The sequence below is a fragment of the Aquarana catesbeiana genome, linkage group LG02 (genome assembly GCF_042186555.1).
Source record: "Aquarana catesbeiana isolate 2022-GZ linkage group LG02, ASM4218655v1, whole genome shotgun sequence".
Classification (NCBI taxonomy): domain Eukaryota; kingdom Metazoa; phylum Chordata; class Amphibia; order Anura; family Ranidae; genus Aquarana; species Aquarana catesbeiana.
In genome coordinates, this window is record NC_133325.1 from 368474365 (window position 1) to 368493932 (window position 19568).

Below are 19568 nucleotides of genomic sequence, written 5' to 3' on the forward strand. Positions count from 1 at the left end.
CGCAGGTGCTAGCAGGTATCTGGGCTGATCCCGCTAACACTGCGTTTTTGGGAACCCTAAACTGCTGGGGACGCTAGTATAGATCTGATCGGATCAGATATTGATCCGATCAGATACTATACCACTAAGGGAGGCGTATGCTGCATGCGTGGGTGTTAGCGGTACTGGCGCTAATCTGACGCTGCCTGGGGCGACGCATATCACCGCCGGGCGATCAGGGGGCTAAACCTTTATTTGGTAATAAACGGCGGGTGCCCTGACACTATAAAAAATAAACGAACTAACCAGCGTCATCCGTAACGGTTATACGGTGATCAGTGGTGAAAGGGTTAACTAGGGGGCAATCAAGGGGTTAAAACATTTATTAGGTAGTATATGGGGGTCCCTGACGCTATAAAACGCTGACGGCGAACCTAAATATTTACCTCACTAACTAGCGTCACCAGCGACACTAATACAGCGATCAGAAAAATGATCGCTTAGTGACACTGGTGACAGGGGGTGATCAAGGGGTTAAAACTTTATTAGGGGGGGTTAGGGGGGTACCCTAGACCTAAAGGGGGGTAATACTCACTGTCCCAACACTGTAACTGTCACAAACTGACACTATGCAGTAATCAGAAAAAAAAAAAAAAAAAACTGCTGGTGTCAGTTTGTGACAGGGGGGGGGGGTGATTGGGGGGGATCGGGGGGCGATCGGGGGGGGGATCGGGGTGTTTTGTGTGCCTGGCATGTTCTACTGTGTGTGTGTAGTGTTGTGCACTCACATAGATGTCTTCTCTCCTCGGGCCGGAACGGAAAATACCGACCCGAGGGGAGATGACATCACTTCCTTTGCTGCTGTTTAGCATACAGCAGCAAAGGAGTGTTTTCATTGGCCGGCGGCGATCGCGAGGGGGGGGCCACGAACGGATGGTCTCCCCCTCATCACCGATCGCCGCTGGACAAAAGACGACCGCCTCGGGCACCGGGGGGGGTCCGATCGGACCCCCCACCCGCGGAAGGCAAATCACGTACCCTGTACGTGATTTTGCCTGTCCGTGCCACTTTGCCGACGTACATCGGCGTGAGGCGGTCGTCAAGTGGTTAAATGGTAAATGGTAAATTTTCTATCCTGTCTGTAGAACATTTTACAGCAATTACAATGCATGATTTTAGCTTTTATAAATACCTCCAAACTGTCTTAAGTCCAGTCCTCTGCAGTGAAGACGCTGTAGAATATATATATATATATATATATATATATATATATATATATATATATATATATATATATATATATATATACATTTAAAGCTAACACTTTAGGAATGGTTATAACCCCTCTAAGGTTTGCTTTCCCACCTGTCCCACAGACTCAACAGGAAGTGAAAAAATATCTTTCCAAAGGGAGGGAAATATCTTCTTGCCACTGGAACACGTGTCCACCTCAAAAGATTTCCCTTCTATTCCTCTTTTAGTGACAACTCCAAATATTGGCTTTTCCATCATTTTCAGTCCCAGGGACAGTGATCACCAAAACAAATAGACATCTCCCTAAGATAGCAAAGACAGCAACAAAATCTTACAAGGATTCTAATACCTCCCCACTCCATACAAAACAAAATGCATGATAAATGTCTCATGTTTTGTTTTTGATCAAATCAGAGGTATGTTTACTGCATGTTTATTTTATGTATATCATCTAAATCCACCATCTACATCTTTAGAACTAAATTATGGCTTCAGAGATATTTATGGGTCATCTATACAGTGATTTGAAGAAGAAAATTGCATTTTATATTGGTATGGTGTTTACTGACAAAATAAGAGGACAGGTGCACCAATAGTAGTGGATGCACTACTTTTCAAAATGCACTGCATCTGATGGCATGGTATTGTGGAAACATCTGGTGAAGGCAAACACACTGCATTTGGGGTGTCATTATCATTACATAGCTGCACACCCAGTGTTCAGATGTGAACAAGCCCTAAGTGAAAGGTAGAAGAATTCCAAAAGTACAGAAAACTGGCCACAGTTTGGGGCAGCAACAAATATATCACCTATAGCGGAAGATACAACTGAAATTCTGAAATAAGGATACTACAATATGAGCGTGTTTGACAAACAATATTTTGAGTACTTAGTGTCGTTGCCTACTATGAATTCCTCCTTCAATGGACACTAAAGCCTCCCTGTGTGCATAGGACCCATAAGAACAGCCAGTTCGGACAGTTTGTTATGTGTGCCAAAATGACCTCGCAATGCATGAAGTTCAACACAGCACATATAAATATGCTTGTTTTCATTTAACTTTAAGGCATTAATAGTGAGAATCAAATTGAACTGAAGGTTTCTGACACAATAGTGTCATAATCTCACCACATATGCAGCGATGATTGTTGAACATTGGGGTTTTAGTTGAACATACCATAATAGCTCTTTGACTGGCACTTTTTAAACCCATCTGAGAGGATTTGTTCACCATGTTATATGCAGTAGATTAATAAACTGGACAAACAATGATTTAAGGTCTGATTGTTCTCATGATACCCCGATGCGATGTTGGAAGAATTAATGTAACAAATTATTTTTAAATATAGTCAAAGACGAACACCTCTGATAAAAACAAGAAATAATAAATGTTAGACAGGCTGACACTCAGCACTTTTGAAGACTGATGTATGCCAAAATGTAATGTGTCCATTACTGCAAATTAGCTAAGGACAGCAGGTGTTTATCATTAATGCCTTCTCATTAATCAAACATTAACTAAATTGTCCTTGTGTGCTTGTGTACAGAAGTAACACCTGGGAATTAATATCGTGTTTTATTTAGTGTAAATTGATATCATGTTATTTATTTTGCATGAGAACAATATAAATTGACCCGCACCTGTATATATTTAAATATATTAACATGTAAAATAGTTCTCAAAAAGTGTAACTTAGTGGAGTGGTTGGCTACATCACAAATCAACTCACTGAGGCCATATCTTGCTATATTTTGAATGTAAAATTATACACATAGGCGAGTACATATATTTGTTAAAACTCTTAAGAGGGAGATTTATTGTGTTATTATTAGGGCTTTCATAACTATCCATTCAGCCAGTTTGGTCTGATGGACTTTGATTTTTTTTTACAGAATTCCCACATGGGTGTTTACTGCCATCCCAGTAAATGACCTGAGTTGGTCATAATGTCTATTACTTTTTCTTTTTTTAATGATACTATGGGATCACTACCAAGGCACATGAAGAACAAATTGTAAGTGAATAGTCTCATTATCTCAGCATGTGTTTGCATGTGTCCTGCATTGCAGCATCCCAGTGGGATAAGAAATAATCCTTTTTTTGCTGGCCAATCTTTAATGGTTTTACATTACTTCTGTCTCTATTTGTACAACTATTGGAAACATACTGATAACACCTCTGAATTTTGAGCATTATATAGTGAAGTTAAAAAGGAATTTAGCAAGCATCTTCAGTACCAAAAAAAAAAAAAAGCAAGCAGAATAGAAGAACAAAAACATATATCTTTTTTTAACGTTTCTTTCTTTAAGTTATCTTTCAGAAGTGTAACTACATACAATTGCACAATTGCATATTGAAATACATTTTCAAGTCTTATAATGAGTACTTGGTATGTTAAATGAATGTGTTCAGGTGCTAGTTCTAAACACTCTAAACATCAGGATACTTAAAGTTTTAACACTGTAGAACAACATTAAGCATTTCTAAAATACCTAAGAAAAGCTTTAAAAAATCTTAAATTTTTACTGCTTCCCGACCAGCCGCCGCAGTTTTACTGTGGCAGAATGGCATGGCTGGGCGAAACGATGTTACCTTACATCGTTTCTTCTTTTGGCCACTAGAGGCACCCACAGCATGTGCCCGGAGCCGATGCGAGTGCCAGAGCAGGAACTGGGATCTGTGTGTGTAAACACACAAATACTAGTTCTTTCAGGGGTGGAGGAGACAGATTGTGTGTTTATATTAAGTATGAAAACCGATCTCTCTCTTCCTCTAGTCAGTCCCATCCCCCTACAGTTAGAACACACCTAGGGAACACAGTTAACCCCTTGATCGACACCTAGGGGGTTATTTACGAAAGGTAAATACACTTTGCACTACAAGTGCAACGTGCACTTGAAATTGCATTGAAAGTGCACTTGGAAGTGCAGTCGCTGTAAATCTGAGGAGTAGATCTAAAATGAGGGGAAGCTCTGCTGATTTTATTATCCAATCATGTGCAAGCTAAAATGCTATTTTTTATTTTCCTTGCATGTCCCCCTCAGATCTACAGTGACTGCACTTCCAAGTGCACTTTCAGTGCAATTTCAAGTGCACTTTGCACTTGTAGTTTGCACTTGTAGTGCAAAGTGGATTTGCCTTTCGTAAATAACCCCTATATTTTGTTTGTCATAACATAACAAACATGCCTCAAGTAACTATTAATAAATTAAAAGTGGTTAATCTCTAAGGGTTACACGGTGTATTTACTGTATGCTCTGCAGTAATTACTGGTACCAAAATATAAGCATAATTTGCAGCAGCACTTCTGAACAATATCAATATTATCAGCTTTCTGGTATTAAACAGAACTTTGAGGTTTTTAAAGACATTATCTATCCCCAACTCACTGACAAGTTCGAGTGTCACAGGTTGTGGATTTGCCCTTTGCTTGGATATGCAGCTGTCTCGACTGTCGCTGCACCTCTTTAAAAACAACCTGTTTCTCATCTGGGGTTCATGCCTGCTGTGGCTTCCTTTTTCCTTATGCAAAAAAGTCTTCTTATCTTGAAACCCCTGTCTGTTTAGCAGTTGTATCCAAAATCCAAGAATATATGTAAGAAAATCTATAAAGCCACGTACACACGGGCAGACTTTTCGACCGGACTGGTCCGACGGAACAAATCCGTCAGACAATCCAACCGTGTGTGGGCTTCATCAGACTTTCAGCTGACTTTTTCTGTCGAAAATCAGACGGACTTTAGATTTGGAAGATGTTTCAAATCTTTCCGATGGACTCGAGTCCAGTAGAAAAATCCATTTGTCTGTATGCTAGTCCAACGGACGAAAAAGGACGCAAGGGCAGCTATTGGCTACTGGCTATCAACTTCTTTATTCTAGTCACTTCATACGTCATCACATTCAAACCAACGGACTTTCGAACAGACTTTAGTCCGTTCGTGTGTGGGTAAGTCCGGTCATTTGAAAGTCCCTCGTAACTCCGTCGAAAGGTCGTCGGAAAGACCGTCGGACCTTTGATGCTGAAAAGTCCGCTCGTGTGTACGCGGCATAACAGTACAGGACTGCATGATGTGTCAGTTCTTGTGTCCTGGTAAAATAAGTAAATGTAGGTTCCAAAAGAAGGATGAATATCCATACACTAATACATTAGGCTGAAAACATTCACTGAGATATATAAAAGCTCCATGTTAATCAGGGGCAATAATGAAAAAAATAATATAAATTTCTATCTGACAGTCTTACTGATTTTTTAACTCTTTATTCATATCCAATATACACTATATTACCAAAAGTATTAGGATGCCTGCCTTTACAAACACATGAACTTTAATGGCATCCCAGGCTAATACACATGGTCGGATTTTCCGGCGGAAAATGTTTGATGGGAGCTTGTTGTCAGAAATTCCCACCATGTGTGGGCTCCATCGGACATTCTCCATCAGAATTTCTGTTACACAAAATCCGTTGACGTAAATTCTGATTGTGTGTACACAATTCCGACGCACAAAGTTTCCAGCATGCCCTCAAACAAGTACGAGACGGAAGCACTCGGTCTGGTAAAACTAGCATTTGAAATGGAGATAGCACATTCGTCATGCTGCAAATTTTAAATGCTTTTAATGCAGCGCATTCTCTTCTTCTTTATAGTACTAGAATAATTACGTTTTTTTGCTGCTGATATTCACGCGGAGTTCTGACAAACTGACTTATTTATTATTTTTCGTGATCTCATTAATAATTTTTTTTTTTATTCGTCAGATCTCCATAATAATGTTTAGAATTTTTGTTTATTTTTTTTTATTTTTTTTTAATCTAGATCTCCTATTTTTATTTTGTTTTTTTATAGTGATCTCCATAATTTTTTCTTTCGTTTTGTGTCAAGTTACCACAACACCATTATTATCTTGTATTTTTTAACCTCAAGGAGGTTGGTGTTGGTGTCCCTTGTTAACTTGACATTGTATTTTTGAAATGTAGCTGCCTACTCACAAACAAACTGTCCTTTTTGAAGTAAAACACATAGGCAAGCATTTGTGAAAAATAAATAGCCATTTATTGTGGGTCATAACAAAATAAAGAGGAAGGCAACACTGGAGAAACTGGTGAAATTTGTGAAGCCTTTGTACCCCAGGGCAGACATCAATTATTTTACAGTCAAAATTGGTGGTCTGAGGAGTCCTTATAATAGTGAGCACAATCCGGTCCAGGACTACAAGAGATTAGGAACAGCAGCAGATGACATATCTGTCCCCAGGCTTTGGTCTTACCACAGCCTGCATCTTTTGTCAGACCAGACTGAACCCAGGCCAACACTTTCTTGTCTTCCTTCCACGCGTGCTTCCAGGCTGTGGCTCCGGTGTTGTAGTTGTGGCAGGAGGTGGAGGAGGAGGACCATGGTTGAACTCACAAACGTGGCTTTGGCTTGTGAGTTTGCCCCTCAACCCCTTATTTAGGGCTTGTAAGATAACTTCCTCACATAAGAGGCGTTGGCCCTCCTCCATTTCCTGCATTTTGCAGGCTGCCATGTAGGCATAGTCCTCTTGAATATTGGGGGGTTCTGAGGGCCACAGTAACCTTCCGAAATAGGCCATGTGCTGCCTCCTCCAGGTTACTTCTCTTCCTGGGACTTTTTTTTGGAAGGCGCAGGGGAGGGACCTGGGATTCAGCCAGGCTACTGGGCCTGGCCACCTCCTAGCTTCCACTTACCCCCGCCACCTCCTGGCTGCCACTTTCCACAGCCTCCTCCTGTCTGAGACTTCCCTGTGCATGAAAAAGGGACATGGTTTTAGTTTTTGGTTCATCAATCACACACAATTTTCAGCTCATGACTGTTACAAATTGAATATTAAAAAATAGAAATGCGAGAAAAAAAATTTGCATGAAATAACTAATTAGTCCATAACCATATGAGTGTCCAACTCAGTGAGTATTATAATCGTGTAAGTGTCCAACAAGGTGGGACAGTGTGTTTATAGGTAGACAAGAAGTTACTCTTGGGTGTCATATAAATCACAAGGATGGTGTCCCAAAACTCTTGGATGCCATATGAATCACAGAGATGGTGTTCCAATAATCGATATCCACAAAAAAGGATAAAGGGAGCAAATACCCTTACCAGAATGGGTGGACACGTTTGCCATATGGCTAGGTGTCATAAAGGCTTGTGGATCACCGATCCAAATGGAAGCTCGATGGGAGGACGTATACGGCAGGTTCCCCTGGTTCCTCCGTGGCAATCGTTGGTGAGCTGAGGAAGATGGATAATCCAAAGCTAGATGTGGGTGCCTCACCCGCAGAAGTATGATAAAAGAATGCAACCTTCAATCAGCCAACGTGGGGACATGTAAGAGGGAAAAAAAAGGGAACCCACATGGTGCTTGAATCCACATAAATAGGTTTATTGCAAACTAAACAAGGTACAAATCCAGATAACAGCAGTCAAGATTAAAAGTGATCACAAATGGAAAATATAAAAAATAGCGTGGTACCAGAAAAAATAGCCCGTACATGAGAACTATGCCTCTCTCGTTGTTGTTGAGAGTGGCCATGAACTCATGGAGGGTTTCCTCATCTCCTTTCCATAGGAGGAGGATGTCGTCTATATATCTTGCCCATAAACACAGTTCGGGCCGCCGACAACGAGAGAGGCATAGTTCTCACGTACGAGACAAGTTCTGTCTCTATACAGTTTCTGGATCTGGAGATATCCATAGCTGACCGTCGGATTGTGACCACCACCCATTTCAAGCCGACGGACAGAAATGGATATATCTCTACAGATAGTTGTCACTATAGTCCATGGTTGGAATCTGTCCCATGGAACCAGCTGCTACGCATTCGCAGAAATTGTTCCTCTTCAGGTGATTTTGTAAGGCAAGCCCACTTTTTGAAGGAGTGGTTTGTCACCAAAGGGTATCTACCATCAACCATAGACCAAGAGATCAACAGAATTTTGTGTATCGATCGAGATACACTTATCACTGAACGTCCTCTGATGACAAATTTAAGTGGTCAATGTTCACTCAATTTTCCATCCAACACAGACAAATAAAACATATCCTGATTCATCATTGGGGAGTTTTAAAGAGTGACCCAGTTCTAGGCCCAGTGCTCCCGAGCAATGCAGGTGTCACCTTTAGAGGAGCCCCATCCCTTCGAGACCACATTTCCCATAATGTCATCGAACCACCCGTTAAAGTGTCTTTTTTCCCACCCTTGCAAACGATGCAACGTTTGCATGCACAATCTGTGTGGACGTAGGAGGACCGAAACATTTCGGTCTTTGGTTACTTCCATCACTTACCATATGAAGCATTTCACCACGTGTGCTACTCGCTTTATAGTTTACCTCATCACTTGCCCATGCAATAGACAGTACGTGGGCTGCACTATTAGGGCGTTTAGCACCCGGGTGAATGAGCACATTACTGCCATTAAATTAGGGCGTACAAATCATAGTGTGCCTAGGCACTTTCTTGAGCACCATGACAAGAATCCAAGCGACACAAAATTCCAGATTATTGATAAATACATTCCGCACTGGAGGGGGGGCACACGCATTAGGGGGGTATCCCAACTTGAAACCTTTTGGATATTTCAGTTAAAGAGTTATTTTCCTTACGGGTTGAATGTCGAATGGGATCTCAATGCATTTATTAACAAGTCATGATGTATTGCGGACTCGCCCCCCTCTTCATATCTGACTTATATTCAGTGTTACCGTCTCACTATAAAATTTATTCATATTTATCCTCATTGTGCCATTCTAACATGCACTCATTTCCACCGATTAAAATTTGAACAGGCATGTTATAAACTACATGCATCACACATATCTGTACAATCATAGGTTCAGCATCCCCGGTCTCTTCCCTTTTTTGGGGGGTCTCATGACCAGCCTATATACACATTACATATACTTATAGGCCCCACCTAAATTAATTTATTCTTTATGTTGTAATGGGGAGCTTATATGCTTCTGGAGAAATTCACCAGTTTATGCCCTTATGTCTTCCATGTTTTTTATATATTTTTATGATTTTATTGTTATACACCATGATTTAGATAGTGGTTCCCCTTTTACCCACACATCCGGGCCCCCTTTCGGCACTTCCGTGGACACACTCGGGCGCTCAGTCACCAGGGCTCGGCCTCAGTGTGCAATGACGTTGGAGCGCGACGTGTGGGTGTAGCGGCGCAGCTCCACACCACAGACTCTCATTTGCTTCTTCCTTAAGTGGAATCGAGGCTTGGAGCGCAGAAGCCTGAGCCTGTGGTCAGCGCCCTGAAATAGGGTGTCATGTGATGTGCCTGGCGGCTCGCGATTGGGCGGTGGAACCTTCGCCAGCCAATCTCACGCAGGAGCCGGAGTTTGTGGTCAACACCCTGTCATAGCGTGTCATGTGATGTGCCTGGCGGCTCGTGATTGGGTGGTGGGACCATCGCCAGTCAATCTTATCCATTTGGATTTCTATTGGCTGGGAGGTCCACTCTGTAGCGGTCTCGCACAGCTGATGAGAATTCCTACAGCTGATGCTGATTTCTAACCAGTTATGTGCCTATAAACATAAGCGTGATACCAGACAATAGCTAATATGCCCCAGTAGAAGGACCTCTAGTCCGAAACATGTCGGGTTGCCATTAGCTATTTTTTCTGTTACCACGCTATTTTTTATATTTTCCATTTGTGATCACTTTTAATCTTGACTGCTGTCATCCGGATTTTTACCTTGTTTGGTTTGCAATAAACCTATTTATGTGGATTCAAGCACCATGTGGGTTCCCTTTTTTTTCCCTCTTACATGTCCACACGTTGGCTGATTGAAGGTTGCATTCTTTTATCATACTTCTGCGGGTGAGGCACCCACATCTAGCTTTGGATTATCCATCTTCCTCAGCTCACCAACGATTGCCACGGAGGAACCAGGGGAACCTGCCGTATACGTCTTCCCATCGAGCTTCCATTTGGATCGGTGATCAACAAGCCCGTATGACACCTAGCCATATGGCAAACGTGTCCACCCATTCCGGTAAGGGTATTTGCTCCCTCTATTCTTTTTTGTGGATATCGATTATTGGAACACCATCTCTGTGATTCATATGGCATCCAAGAGTTTTGGGACACCATCCTTGTGATTTATATGACACCCAAGAGTAACTTCTTGTCTACCTATAAACACACTGTCCCACCTTGTTGGACACTTACATGATTATAATACTCACTGAGTTGGACACTCATATGGTTATGGACTAATTAGTTATTTCATGCAAATTTTTTTCTCACATATGGTCATCACACCAACTTTTTTTTGTATGTTTAAATGTCACATATATGTGCACCGTTCATTTTTATTTAGCGCTGCATCTATATCATCCATTTGTTTCACTTAGTTACTACATTGTTGATGCTGGCTGCTTTATGTGTTATCTTTTAAATTTTTGCGAGTCGCGCAACAATATTGCATTTCAATAAATAGAAATGACTATCATTCTGACCCCAGCATTTTTCATTCTTGTCCCAATCATTTGTGGCCACTACTATCTATTGACATGTAAAACACTTTGTAAAATCAGAAATTACTGATCAATAATAACATCTAGTTAACATCATTAATTATTTGACAAGAAATAAGCTGAACAATCCTATACCTCGCTCAAGCTGGGCTCCTCCACATCTTCCTGGCTGGAAGGCCCAGGTTGGACGTCGGAAGCCTCAGCTGAGGTGGAAGGAAGCCTTGAAGGAAGACTGGAGAGTGCTGGCCTGGGTTCAGTCTGGCCTGCCAGAAAATGCAGTCAGTCATAGTATCACAGCCTGGGTATATAAATGTCATCTGCTGCAGCTCCTGATCTCTGGGAATCCTGGACCTTCTTGCGCTCCCTATTATAAGTGCTCCTCATGCCACCAATTAGGGCCTTCAAATAGGGGATGTCTGCCATGGGGATCACCAGCTTCATAAATTTCAGCAATTGATCCAGCGCTGCCTTCCTCTTTGTTTGATTGTTATAAAAGGGGTGGTTTACCTGCCACAGACAGGGCAGCTCCCTGTACATATCAATGAATATGGGAATAAAGTCCTGATTGTTCAATAGATCTATTTTCTCTGCAAGACACAACACAAGACAAACCCTAATGTCAGGCTAAACTCTCCTAATCTTGTCCCAATATAGGCCTCAGGCTATAAGCAGTATAGGCCACTGATGCACCAAGTTAAAATTGTACCTTCGTTCAAACGATCTGCGCTTCTGATACTCCTTCCTCCTCTCACAGATCGTATGTATGAGGCATGCGTGTGAGGCTTTATATACACTGCACATGCATGAAACTCCACCCACCCCTGACATTCTTTCTAGTCTATTCCCCACCCCTTGTCTTTCAGCGCAGTGGGAGAGCACATGGCGGAGAAAGAGCAAGTGCATGCAGAGGAGAGCAGCAACGACGAAAGCCCGGAGCCACAAACGTCCTGATCCCGGAGGAATGTTAAGGCCTCAAATATGTCCTTTATAGAGATGGTGGACATCCTGAAGAGGGTCAATTATGATGGGAAGCATGGACCTTACCCAAACCCAAATGTGAGAAAGGCCAAGATCATGACTAAAGTTATGAAAAGTCTGCACAGGAATTTTGGGGTACTAAATACTGAGAAAAGGGTCTGAATACTTAGGACCATGTGATATTTCCGTTTTTCTTTTTTAATAAATCTGCAAAAATATCAGCAATTCTGTGTTTTTTTTGTCAATATGGGGTGCTGTGTGTACATTAATGAGGGGAAAAAATGAACTTAAATGATTTTAGCAAATGGCTGCAATATAACAAAGAGTGAAAAATTTAAGGGGGTCTGAATTTTTTCTGTCCCCACTATATATAAAGCTTTTGTGATTTACAAAGCAACAGGAAGAAGTGGATCACTCCTAAAATTTCAGGAAGCAATCATCACGGACCATTTGTATTCAGAAGGCCGTGTGGTCCAAACTCCAAATCCAGATGCAGTGAGCCAGCTGCATGAGAGGCATTTTCCTGATGTCCTCCCTGGTACCCCAACCCAAAAGTCACCCTAAAGAAAATGTTGTGTTTGTAGTAGTTGCAGAATAAGCCAAGACACCTGTTTTTTCTGTACCTCCTGTTCTGGGCAACCTGGTCTCTGCATCAAGACTGCTTCCATCACTACCACACACTAGTCAAGAATTAATATAGGGTACAGCTTGGCACAGTCTAGGGCACTCAATTCACACACACAAGGGTCTTCAAAAATGTTAGATAATCAGTATACTGTCTATTGATTTTTGAGAGACCCTAAAATCAAAGGCTGGATAGTTTACGGTTATGGTTGTGATAAGTTACAAAAAAAAAGTAAAAAAGAATTAAAAACCAAAAAAGTCAACAATAGTAAAACAAAAATTAAAAATCAAAAAGTAAAAAATTGTAAAATTGTTTGATTGAGTTAATGTTATTTTTCGTTACTGTGTGTTATTGCAGCACTGATCTGTTTATTCTGACAACAGCATGATGTTGCTTTTAGAGATACATACAGTGCCTTGAAAATGTATCCATACTCTTTGAAATTTTCCACATTTTGTCATGTTACAACTAGAAACGTAAATATATTTTATTGGGATTTTATGTGATAGACCAACACAAAGTGGCACATAATTGTAAAGTCGAAAATGATAAATGATTTTCAATATTTTTTACAAATAAGAATTTGAAAAGTGTGGCATGCATTTGTATTTAGCCCCCTTTACTCTGATACCCCTAACTAAGAGCTAGTGGAAGTCACCGAATTATTAAATTGTGTCCACCTGTGTGTAATTTAATCTCATTATAAAAACAGCTGTTCTTTGAAGCCCTCAGAAGTTTGTTAGAGAACCTTTGTGAACAAACAGCATCATGAAGGCCAAGGAACTCACCAGACAGGTCAGGGATAACGTTGTGGAGAAGTTTAAAGCAGGGTTAGGTTATAAAAAAATATCCCAAGCTTTGGACACAGAGCACTGTTTAATCCATCATCTGAAAATGGAACAACTGCAGACCTAGTACAAAAAAAAAAAAAAAAAAAGATTTTAACAGCGCCAAAGATATATATGTGACAACTAGACTGACCGAACTGCAGCTTTATCAATATTGATGTAAGTCAATACGGGTTGGATGAGAGTCCAGATTAGCACAGGTTCACAGTATTATACAACATATATCTAATCGTGTAAATAATTATATACCTTATTGTGTAAATACTACAAATTAAAAAACAGTGTACAAACAAAACCCCAATAGCTGAAGTGCAACAAAATGTGAAAATCAATACTGTATAAATTATGAAAGATCAAAATTAAATAAATTATATTAGCCTACTAAATGAATAGCAAGTAGAGTGCAAAAATGCAACAATGTGCAAAACACCATATCATGCATGGATACAAAATTGTGCAAATAAACAAAGATAGAGTGCTAAAATTGCAATGTAATCATCAAAATTGTAGAATTGCTGCAAGTCCAAAAAATATAAATAAAAAGTCACCCTGCCACTCCATGAAGATGTCAATAGACAAAACAGACGTAGAGTGAGGCAAGGACACTGATGGTATCTCAATTCTGGAGTGGTTGGAGCCTGAGGTGTGTGATACAACTGCAGCACCAACACCGACTGAGCTAAGAGTGTTTTCCTTAGTGCCGGGTGGGCACTTGGAATATGTGAGTGGACTTTGTATTTTGTTTTATGAATGCCTGTCTGAATTGTGGTACGCTATGAGAAGCATTTTTCTTTTTTCTCCGTGTGTTCCATGGCGAGATATACATCGGACTGATTAAATACAGCAGAGCATAGCAGAGGCTATTGGAAGGCTCATGGTCCCAGCTGTTAAGGTCTTTTAGTGAGATTGGTGAGGGAATCACTGTTTGAACACTGGTGGTTGGTGGCTTGGTTAACCTTCACATCATTGAAATATTTCACTAACTCACTTTTACCTCTATTAACTTTCTATGAGGAGGTGAGTTGCATTCAAAATAAGGTCCGTTGGCGTGGACCATAGGGTGAGTAAGTGGATTGAAAACTGGCTACAAGGGCGAGTTCAGAGGGTGGTGATAAATGGGGAGTACTTGGAATGGTCAGAGGTGGGCAGTGGGGTCCCCAAGGGTTCTGTGCTGGGACCAATCCTATTTATTTTGTTCATAAACAACCTGGAGGATGGGGTAAACAGTTCAATCTCTGTATTTGCAGACGATACTATGCTAAGCAGGGCAATAACTTCTCCACAGGATGTGGAAACCTTGCAAAAACATCTGAACAAATTAATGGGATGGGCAACTACATTGCAAATGAGGTTTAATGTAGAAACATGTAAAATAATGCATTTTGGTGGCAAAAATATGAATGCAATCTATACTGGGGGGGGGGAACCTCTACAGGAATCTAAGATGGAAAAGGACCTGGGGGTCCTAGTAGAAGATAGGCTCAGCAATGGCATGCAATGCCAAGCTGCTGCTAACAAAGCAAACAGAATATTGGCATGCATTAAAAAGGGGATCAACTCCAGAGATAAAACGATAATTCTCCCGCATTACAAGACTTTGGTCCGGCTGCACCTGGAGTATACTGTCCAGTTCCAGGCACCAGTCCTCGGGAAGGATGTACTTGAAATGGAGCAAATACAAAGAAGGGCAACAAATGCCTCATTTCCACTGAGCGGATCGGTTTGGGTCGGTACAGTTTTAATGGCCTAGAATGGTCCGGTCTATTCTGGTGAGCGTTTCCACTGCAAAAATGCCTCAGCATAGCACAGCAGAGGGTTTTCTGTCAGCCAATCAGTGGAATGTATCGTAGCTCCGCCCTAACTGAACCGTTCCATTTTCTATTGCCCCACATCTGAAGCAGGACCCTAAATGGAGTGGTACGGTTCAGTTGTATGGGCCGCTTTAATAATGGAAACACCCAAAATAGCGTACCGTACCGAACCGAACCCAACTGATCTGCTCAGTGGAAACGAGGCATAAGCTAATAAAGGGTCTGGAGGATATTAGTTATGAAGAAAAGTTGCGAACTTATTCTCTCTGAACAAGAGACGCTTGAGAGGGGATATTTCACAATACCGTACTGGTGACCCCACAATAGGATTAAAACTTTTTCGCGGAAGGGAGTTTAACAAGACACATGGGCACTCATTAAAATTAGAAGAAAAGAGGTTTAACCTTAAACTACGTAGAGGTTTCTTTATTGTAAGAGCGGCAAGGATGTGGTATTCTCTTCCACAGGCGGCGGTCTCAGCGGGGAGCATTGATAGTTTCAAAAAACTATTAAAACTATTAGCAACTGAGCGACCGCAACATACAGGGATATACAATGTAATACTGACATATAATCACACACATAGGTTGGACTTGATGGACTTGTGTCTTTTTTCAACCTCACCTACTATGTAACTATATAATTTACCATCATTAATTTTAATACTGTTTGCATGCTTTTATATATTTTTTCATTATATATATATACATATATATATATATATGTATATATATAAGATAGGTTGATGCGCATAAATCTGTTGTGATACATATAGGGGGGTATCACTCACAATGTTTATATATTTGTGATTTTATTTTTTTTTAACATTCAAAGTTTATTGAACATCAACAACTGCATAGAATTGGTTACATACTTGGATTGAAGATACATGTATTTATCAGTAGTTATTTTGTTAATATAATTAGCGATGGACATTGTGGTAATCATTGATGGTTATACATTTTAATGTAGTACATCAAGTCCTCACTATTCAGCCATTTGGTTACTTGTACCTATATGTTAGTTCTAAACATTTCAACTCAATTTATAATATCGTGTAGATTACGAACTTGTTCACAGATATTAATGGCATAGTGTAGGTAACTCCATACCAGTGAAGATATTCAATCAAATTAAAAAAGATAGAGAGAGGAGAGAAGGAATAGATTAGTAATTAGGTTTAAGAAGGGGGACAGGGTGGGGGTATACCAATTGGATCTAGTGACCGATGAGGTTATCTGTTCCTCACATGCGTAAGGATTGACTTATTAGGTTTCACAGAATTCTTTATATGCGTCAGAGTAACGGTATTCGATCCAAGGAGACCATGTTTTGTGAAATTTGTCGACTGTATCTGAAGCTTAAGCCAGGGTGTCTTCCATTTCGCAAATCATTGAGACCTTTGCTAGCCATTGTGAGATGGTGGGTCCCCGTGTGGTCTTCCAGAAGGTTGGGATTAACGTCTTTGTTGCGTTCAGCATATGTTTAGTTAGTGAGTTCTTGTACTTTTTCAGGGGAAATGAGGAGATGTGTAGGAGGCAGCAGGCAGCATCCAACTCCATTTTTGTTTCGGTTATCAATTTTATCAGATCCCTAACCTTGCACCAAAATGTGGTCAGCTTAGGGCATTGCCACCAAATGTGCAAGAGCGTGCCTGTATCACCCCCACATCTCCAACATGTTTTGGGGGTTTGAGCATACCAGGAGTGTAGTTTAGCAGGTGTGATATACCAATCTGTAAGTAATTTATAGGATGTTTTCTGCATCTTGGTACTTATTGAACACTTATGTGCCAGAATACATGCTTTTGTCCATTGTTTGTCAGTGATTGTTCGGTTGAGCGCCGAGGACCAATGTTTTCTAAATCTATCTGTTCCTTCGGGAGTGTGATTTTGGAGCCATTTATATGCTATAGAAGTGGCTTTTTGGAGTTGCTCATCTTGTGAGCAGATTACTTCAAGGTCTGTCATAGGTCTAGAGAAATAGCTTTGTCTAGTCGCACCATTCACGTAGCTAAGTATCTGGAAGTACGTCCAGATGGGCATATGGTGTATCACGTTTTCCCTTTTCAGGACCATGTAGTCTAAAAATCTTCCTTTTAGGAAGCAGTCACCAGCTAGTAAAGTTTTATGAGTGTGGGGCCGTCGCAGTAGTCTGTTTTCCATTCCTGGGCTAAATTCTGAATTATCTGATAGTGGGGTAAGAGGGCTTAGTGGTGAGGTCAAAGTGGATTTTGCAGTCGCTTTTGTACAGGTACTCAATGTGTGTTCCATTAAAGGTTGTTGTTTCAGTGTAGTATTTTTTCTCAGTCCTGGATTCCATAGGGAAAAGAGGAGAGGATACAGGCTTAAACTTTCTTCCAGTGCTACCCAGTCTTTAGTCCCCCATGACAATGCCAGTCAACCACCCTTGTAAAATGTGCCGCTTGGCAATATTTCTGGAAGTCCGCTATTCCCATCCCTCCCAATTCCTTCGTTCTGGTCAGGTGTGTAAATTTAATCCTGACTTTTTTGTGTGCCCAAAGGAAAGCCAGTAAGGCGGTTTGTAATTTTTTTGAAAAATATCTGGGGTATTCTGACCAGCAGTGCCCTGAGGAGATAGAGAAGTCTGGGCAACATCACCATCTTTAAGATGGCGTCCCTCCCAAACCACGAAAAGTAGCCCGAATGCCAAAGTTTTAAATCCTTTTCTATCTTTTGGAGTAAGGGGGGAAAATTTGCCTCATATATCTGTGACACTTTAGGAGTCAACCAAATCCCCAAATATCTTAAAGCTTTCCCTTCCCATTTAAAGGGGCAATTGGCTTGTGTTTTAACTAGATCAATAGGGGATAGACTGACATTCATGGCTTCAGATTTTGTGAGGTTTATTTTATGGTTAGAAAGGAAACCATAATGGGCAAAGGCTTTCATAAGATTGGGGAGAGTGATATGTGTATTTGTTACAAAGAATAGGAGATCATCAGCATATGCTGCCATTTTATATACCTTATCTTTGATGGGGATACCTTTTATTGCGTCATCTTTATTAATCATTCGGTTGAATGGTTCCAGGGAGAGAATGAATAATAATGGAGATAAGGGGCATCCCTGTCTCGTACCATTCAGTATTTCTATTTTTTCTGACAACGATCCATTAACCCTTATCCTAGCTGAGGGTTGGTGGTACAAGGACTTGATCCACATCATCATACGTGTGGGTATACCTATGTGCGTACAGGTCGCGAACATAAAGTCCCAAGGCACCCTATCGAAAGCCTTCTCCGCGTCTGTGGACAGGAGAAGGCTCTCGATGTTCAGGGAATGTGATGCTTGTGTGAGTAGTAATGCTTTAATTATATTGTCTTTGGCCTCACGTCCGGCATAAAGCCTACTTGTTCAGGTCCTATTATGGTTGCTAGAAGTGGTCTAAGTCTATTCGCTAATATTTTGGCCAGTAGTTTTATGTCTATATTCAGTAAAGAAATAGGTCTGTAGCTTGAGCATTCTATTATTTCTTTATCCGGTTTGGGAATGACTGTTATGTGAGCAGAAAGTATGTCCGGTGGTATGGTTCCTGTTCCTCTCAGGGAATTAAAGGCCTTTTTTAGGGGTTCTGTCAATATATCCGTAAAAGTTTTGTAATAGATGGATGTAAACCCATCTGGTTCTGGGCTCTTTCCTGGTTTTAAGGCTTTGATGGTTTGTTGTATTTCTGCTGAGGTAATTTGTTCATCTAATTGGGTGACATCTTCCTCCTCTAATTGAGGTAACCCACTCTTTGTCAAATAGTCCTGTATTGCCTGTGCTCTGTCTCCTATGACGTCAGGTGGTCTGTGTTGTGCTGGCAGGTTATATAGTCTGGAGTAAAACGTGTGAAAGTGTTGCACTATGTCTTTTGTTTTAGCATCTAGGGATCCATTTGTCCCTTTGATGACAATTATATGGTTAGAGGTGTTGGGCTCTCGTAGAGCCTTAGCCAGTAACTTGCCAGATTTATCGCCAGCCTCATAGTATATTTTTTTTTTAAAGAACAGGAGATGTTTTGTTTTAATTTCTAAAATCTGTTGTAGATTTTTCCTCGCCTCTAGGAGAGCTACTGCTGAGGATTCCGACAAGGACTGTTTATGTGTGGTCTCTAATTGAGTGATCAGTTTTGTCAGTCGCACAATCTCAGCCTCCTGTTTCCTTTTGTGTTGTGTCCCCATGCGTATCAGATCTCCTCTGATTGCGCATTTATGGGCTCCCCAAATCATTAGGGTATTCGCTCCTGGAGTCTCGTTTTGTTGAAAAAATTCTTTGAGCTTAGTTGTGATTTTGGGTAATAGTTCAATGTCCGTCAGGAGTGACGCATTTAGTCTCCAGGAGGCTGTATTGGGAGAGGGTGTGTTTCCTATTATTGTCATCATCGTGGGTGCATGGTCTGGTATGGACTGGATTCCAATTTTTGCTTCAGTTACTGTAGTTAGATCTCTTTGGGAAATAAATATGTGATCTATACGTGAATAACGGTTATGTGGGATAGAATGATGCATGTAGTCCTTATCGGTCGGGTGAAGAAATCGCCAGGTGTCAATTAA